This window comes from Scylla paramamosain, chromosome 1 (assembly GCF_035594125.1).
Source record: "Scylla paramamosain isolate STU-SP2022 chromosome 1, ASM3559412v1, whole genome shotgun sequence".
Lineage (NCBI taxonomy): Eukaryota > Metazoa > Arthropoda > Malacostraca > Decapoda > Portunidae > Scylla > Scylla paramamosain.
Window position 1 is genome coordinate 125,525 of NC_087151.1, and position 6,976 is coordinate 132,500.

Genomic DNA, 6,976 nt, shown 5'->3' on the forward strand with positions numbered 1-6,976 from the left:
GCATGCCTTGATATCGTCGCTAATACTACAACATTTACAATTTATAACCAGAAACAAGGTTTTCCACAGACTGGTAGATATAATTAGATACACATTTAATCGTTGCACAATACTTTGGCAACACAAAGATAGAAATACTTTTATTGCTAAGGAATCTATACAAAAAGATATATTTCTCGTGATGTAATGCATTTAACGGTTTTACCCCCCCAAATCACCTCCCTATCACCTCCCCGTCCTCTGACTCCTCCCCATCTCCTCATTTACCCCCCTCCCCACCAAACCCAAAGGGACCCAACCCACCCCTTCCAGTTTTTAGGGGGGACTTCGCTTTGCGGAAATAAATTTTGCCAATATCTCTTCCGTGTGTCGAGGAACTTTGACAAAATCTGGATAAATATTTGGGCATTGATAATTTCTAAATATTCATTGTGTTTGAGCAGCGAAATGATCGTGAAATGAAGTGAAATATTACGCAAATCTCGTTCAGAATGCTGGAAATTGTCACATTCAGAGCATTTCGTGACTTTGCAGGGTAAATATGCAAGATACGCTGTGGATTAGTGATTGCACATGGGTAATGCAATGGTGGCCACGTCTTCCCACCTGAACAACACCATTGCAGGGTCCTGTGCACGTGATGACAGCGTGGAGCGACATTAACACGTTCACGGCAGCCACACCCGACCAATAACCGTCTCTTGAAGTATTTCCAGTTATTTCATTCTTAGTAACTGATAAACCTATGGATTACACCCACTCACTGCCTTCCCAGGATGATTATTCAGTTGCTCTCTCTAAACTGAGCGCGGAGCGGCCGGCGGGGCAGGCCGAGGCAGCTTCCCAGCAGCTGCCCAGTGCGCCGCGGGCCGCCGTGGTCCTCTCCACTCTACACCTCTGCCTTACATGTCATGCTGGCTGGTGGTGACTGTTCTGCTCCATCCCACTAAATATCAGCTGGTGTAGGATGTCTATGTATATGTATATGGCGAACTGGCAACTGTGGGACCAGCGGCGCCCGTGAGTCGCGCCGCGAGTCCAGTGTTGCCAGATTGGGCTACTAATCGCAAATTGGGCTACTTTCTGATGTGCTGCGCTACTAAATTTTGACGTCTGCGACTTGCGACTTTTTGGGCTACTTTGGAATGTGGTTGGGTTAATATATATGCTTTCGTCATAAAGTAGGTACACGTATTTTCTCTCAAAGATATCACTTAGATATTTTTGTCATCTAATTAAAGAATAAGTTTCCGATCTTTGTATATACCTCTGGGCAAAGTCATCGAAATTAACGAATATTTATAATGCCTATAAACTCTTTAGTCTTTTGATCCACATACATTAGCATTACTGATTAAAAAAATGAGTAATGAATGGTTGGCAACTTGGCTGCCGCAGTCCGCCAGGCGCGAGGTATTATACGTGTCTAGTACTGTCTACTTCACGTCTCCACGACAGTATACGGTAGCTTCCTTCGAATTCCGCTGCGAACACATCACACTCACTCCTTTGTATACCACACGTGTCTTTATTCTTTCTTCTACACCCATACCAAGATTGTGTGTTTGTGTCTTGTCTTCAGTTAAAAAAAGTTCTCGCTAGCTACTGCAGAAAAAGGAGGAGGAAGAGATAGTGTCTGTGTGTGAATAACTGAGGGATAGCAAGTGGGAGAATAAGAACAGTGAAGAATAAAAAGACACGTAAACCAGCACAACACGGAGGACAAACAAATGAGGAAGAGGTAGTGAGTCTGTGTGTGAATGAATAACTGGGGCATACCAAGTGAAGAAGACGAAGGAGGAGGAGGAGCAAGAAAAATAATTAAAGAGTTTGTGTGTGTGGGTAACTGTGACATAAGATGTGAACAAGAACTGTGCATAAGGCAAACCAGTGGAACATAACAAAACTAAAGACTCATAAGAAGACGATGAAGTAGAAGGAGTTTGAGTGTGTGTGGGTAACAGTGACATAAGACGTGAACAAGAACAGTAAATGAGGCAAACCATTGGAACATTACAAAACTAAAGACTCATAAGAAGTAGGAGGAGAAAGGAAAATTAATTATTGAGTGTGTGTGGATAACTGTGGCATTAATAAAATAATAAGAACATTAAAATATAACAATAGTGAAATAATACAACAAACAAACAAAAGACAAAAAATAACAATAAGAAACAGAAAGAAAAAGAAGAAGGTAGTGAGAATCTGTGTGAATAACCGTACACAGAAGAAGAAAGAAAACGAAGAAAGAAAGAAAAGAGAAAACAACAGAAAGAAAAACGAAGAAAACAAGATAAAAAAGAAAAGAAAAAAGATAAAGGAGAAGAAAGTACAACAAGATAAAGAAAGAACAAAAATAAAACGAAGGAGAAGGAAGGACGGAAGGAAGGACAAAAAGACGAAGGAAAGAAGAAAGGACACAAACCAATTCTCAACACCCACCACCACCACTAAAATTTCCGCACCCTCAGTCACTGACCAACAGTTGTGAGACGTACTGCTCATAGTTGCTGTCCATTATTAGCGTGGTACATAGACTGTGGCCGCTGAGACTTGCAGAAATGGGGAAGTGGGCCAGATATTCTAAGTGGTTCCAGTGTAGTTGGTTGAAAGAACCACAGTTTGGAAAGTGGCTTGTAGAAGTGAAACATGATGATAAAAAAGCTTACTGTAAAGTGTGCAAAGCCGAACTCAGGGCACATAAAAGTTATCTGAAAAAACACAGTGAAACTGAGAAGCACATTCAAAACATGAAGAAAATTCCTAGTGCTAAGCAAATGAGTGTGAAAAGTCTCTTTCAGAAAGTTGACACAAATAAGAAATCTGAGATTAAATTGTCAGTTTACGTTGCTTGCCACTCTTCCATTCAGTCAGTTGACCATTTAAGTGAGTTATGGAATGATCTGCCGTGTACTTCAAGTACTGAAAAGTTGCGGTTGCACAGAACAAAATGTAGTGCACTTATCAAAAAAGTAATTTCACCAGCTTTACTTGCAGAGCAAGTTAGTGATCTGAAAAATTCTCCATTTTCACTTACGAGTATATTGGATGAGTCTACTGATATCGCATGCGCAAAACATTTGTGCGTATGTGTCAGGTACTACAATGTAAGGCTTAACAAAGTTGTGTCGCAATTCCTAGGGCTTATACCAGTCACAAGTGCAACAGCTGAAGCAATATATCAGCATGTGAAAGACTACTTTAATGAAATTGGAGTCAATTTAAATCACTGCTTTGCCATAGGGACTGATGGAGCTTCCAGCTTGTGTGGACAACACCACTCATTCTACACACTTTTGAAAAAGGATATTCCAGATTTAGTGTTAGTGAAGTGTGTCTGCCATTCTCTGCATCTGGTATGCAGCCATGCTTCAGAGAAAATGCCATCAAATATAGATTATATGCTAAGAGAAACATACAACTGGTTTCATAGATCAGCAATCAGACGTGAAGCATACCTTGACATATACAAACTGCTTAATGATGGTAATGAGCCCCTACAGTTAGTACCTCTTTCTGGGACTAGATGGCTAGCCAGAAGCAACAGTGTGAAAAGAGTTCTGGATCAGTGGGATGTTTTGAAGACACATTTTGAAATAGCTTCTTCATCTTGTGGTAAATATCTAGCAAGGGAACTTCATTCAATGTATGCTGATCATTCAAATGAGTTGTATTTCACTTTCTTGAAACCTGTTCTAAGTCAGTTTGAAAAGATCAACCTTCTCTTTCAAAAAGAAGCAGCAGACCTTTGCAGTCTCTTGAATGAATTGGAAAATCTAACATTTTCAGTGCTCAGAAGAATAATTTATCCAACGAGTGTAAAACTTGATGTGGATATGAATTTTAAGTCCATTTTTCTTCCACTTGAAAAAGTAGACTTTGGGTACGAGTTTACTGTGCTTTTGGAAAACAAGAGGAAGATGAACTTGATTTCAGAGGAAAACAAGCATGCCATACAAGCTAGATGTCACGCGTTTCTCGTAAAAGCATCTGAAGAACTTCTTGCTCGTGTCCCACGTAACATTGCAACCTTGAAACAGATAAAAAATCTATCACCAGCAATATGTTTGAGCCACACAAGACCTCCATTTTCTGAGCTTCCATTATCTCTGGCTGAACAAGCAAAACTCCCTGAGATTGAAAACCAGTGGCGAACAGCCTTACATACTGATTGGCATCAAATAATTGAAGGTGACATACCTCAGGATGGTTCAGTGTTCTGGTCCAAATCTGCTACATTAAAAAATGCAGGTGGAGAACTCATTATGAAAGACCTGGCAGAATTTGCTCTGAAAGTGTATAGCCTTCCTATTAGTAATGCCTTAGTAGAGCGCGTATTTTCAAAAGTAACTGCAGTTAAAACTAAAGTGAGAAATCGTATGGGTTTAGGACTCTTAACTTCTATTCTACGAATCAAAACCTCCCTGAAAGAAAAAGGCATGTGCTGCAATACATTTGAGCCTCCAGTGTCCATGCTGCATTATGATTCATCTATATATAAGGATGAAAAAATAGAGGAGGACGAGGAAAACCTGCTACAATCATTGCAGCTGATCTAAGAAAATCTCTGGCCTCCTGCTTTTGGTAAGTATAATAATTTATACTTGAAATCTTAAAATCATTAATCTGTAACCTTTGAGCTAGCGGGCCGTGTGTGTGTGTGTGTGTGTGTGTGTGTGTGTGTGTGTGTGTGTGTGAACAGGATTTGGGCTACTTTGTCTGTGAATTTGCTACTTTTAGGGAACCTTTCTGCTACTTTTGATGAGTCTCATCTGGCAACACTGGGCCATCCCTCGGGCAGTCCCCCCCAAGATTTAGCCTCGGGTGGGTGTACGCTGCCTTTGGTCCCTTTCCCTGCCTTTGTTCTACACTGTTTGTTCTCGCAATACAGGAGAAGAGTGTAGGTAAATAGTTTGTGATCTCAAGAGAACACAAGAGTCCGTGAAATGAAGAAGGACTGAGAAAAGTGAGTATATTATGGTGAGATGGTGTGTGTGCGTGTGTGTGTGTGTGCCAGCGCGTGGCTTGTGACCATTTCCTTCTGTTGCTGGCCACGAGCTTTTTCTTGGTTATGTCAGGTCTCCACCACTGCCACGTGTAGGTCTGGAGGTCAGGTCAGGTCATGTCAGGTCACCATCAGTGTCACGTGTAGGCCTGGTGAGTTATTGCAGCTTGGTCATGATGCTCGTGTTATTTTTCAAGAGACGCAGGCCATCTTGCCGTTCCCTTAACGATGTATTTTATTGCATCCCCACTACGTGTTTGGACCTCGCAGCTTCCCGTATTTAGTTAATGCATCTTCACTACATGCCAGGCGTTATCTCGTGGTGTTTTGGTGTCAATTTCGCTTACTTATTTTATTTATATCTACACTAAGCCAACTAACTCCTTATTTCGTGTTTCGGCCTTGCATTTTTTTTCTTTTTTCTTATTTTCATCTTCCCTACATCAACTAACTGCTTATTTCATGTTGTGGCCTTGCAGCTTCCCTTATTTTCTTATTTTTCATCTTCGCTACATCAACTGACTGCGTATTTATTTGGATTTCCCCTTATTTTCTTATGTTCATCTTCACTACTCTAACCAACTGATTTCGTGGTATTTTGGCCTTGCTTTTTTTCACTTATTTATTTTTCATCTTCTTCATCTTCATCTTTTTTCATCTTCACTACGTAAGTCTTATTTCTGATTTTGGCCCCTGTATTTTTTATTTATTTATTTATTTATTTATTTATTTATTTATTTATTTTTTTTTATATATAACCACTATACCAACTAAGTCATTTTGTTATTTTTGGTGTTGTATTTTCCCTTATCTTGTTATTTTAATATTTCGTTAACATCCTGACTACGTTTCCTGTTATTATTTTTTTCCCCTCATCTTCCTTTAATATTTCCGTATAATAATAATAATAATAATAATAATAATAATAATAATAATAATAATAGCAGTAAATTTAAGACTTTCGTAAATTTAACTTTATAAAAACAGCATAATTGGAATAGAAGGTTCATTGGGATTATATCACGTCTTTTCAAACTTTTCTTAAATGAAGTTAGGCTGGTGAATTCTCTAATATTAAAAGTGACATCATAATTTTTCGTCCTAAGTACAGCAAAAAATATTTGAACAGAGTTTGTGTGTATGTTGGTTACCTGTTTAGGGATAGCGTGTACCTTGTGTGTTGTAATTATAATTTATTGTTTTCTACTTATAAGATGCAATGTTCAGCTTAATTCACAAGTTTTTAAGATATTTAATGCTTTAAGTAATGTGTGTGTGCGTTCGTTAAAATTACTGTTGCTTATTATCCTGACAATCTCTCTCTCTCTCTCTCTCTCTCTCTCTCTCTCTCTCTCTCTCTCTCTCTCTCTCTCTCTCTCTCTCTCTCATATCCCCTTTTTTTATTAATTTGCATATCTTTAATATGTGTCATTTTTTATTCTGTTCATTTATTAATTCTCTCTCTCTCTCTCTCTCTCTCTCTCTCTCTCTCTCTCTCTCTCTCTCTCTCTCTCTCTCTCTCTCTCTCTCTCTCTCTCTCTCTCTCTCTCTCTCTCCAGGTGTTGCCATGACAGGCCATGTTTGTCTGCCTGTCTGTCTGTCTGTCTGTCTGTCTATCTGCCCAGGTGTTGCCATGACAGGCCAGGTGAGTGCCCGCTAATTACCAGGTGAGGAGGAAGACATATACTGAGGTATATGTAATTTTGTTTTATTTTATTTTATTTTGTTTTGTTTTATGTTATTTATTTATTTATCTATTTATTTAATTAATTAATTAATTTATTTATTTATCAATTTATTTATTTTATTTATTTATTTATTTTTATTTATTTTTATTTATTTTTTTACTATCTCAATATTAAGGTTGAACCCATAACTTGTCCTGCCTCCTCCTCCTCCTCCTCCTCCTCCTCCTCCTCCTCCTCCTCCTCCTCCTCCTCCTCCTCTTATATTTTATTTGATCTTTCAGGA

General features: G+C 38.8%; 1 long non-coding RNA gene across 3 annotated transcripts in view; it reads left to right on the forward strand.

Moving 5' to 3' along the window:
* The first annotated feature begins 1,426 nt into the window (after positions 1–1,426).
* The window catches only part of LOC135107543 (uncharacterized), a 9,214-nt gene continuing 3,664 nt past the window's right edge, over positions 1,427–6,976 (forward strand). The window contains exons 1-5 of one of the 3 annotated variants that reach the window (XR_010271850.1): positions 1,427–1,464; positions 3,790–4,584; positions 4,741–4,966; positions 6,565–6,672; positions 6,975–6,976. The exon at positions 6,975–6,976 is cut by the window's right edge and continues 125 nt beyond it. This is a non-coding gene — a long non-coding RNA (uncharacterized LOC135107543). Of the gene's footprint in view, positions 4,585–4,740; positions 4,967–6,564; positions 6,673–6,974 lie in introns of all 3 variants that reach the window. The other 2 variants (XR_010271830.1, XR_010271838.1) reach the window with 2 other exon arrangements.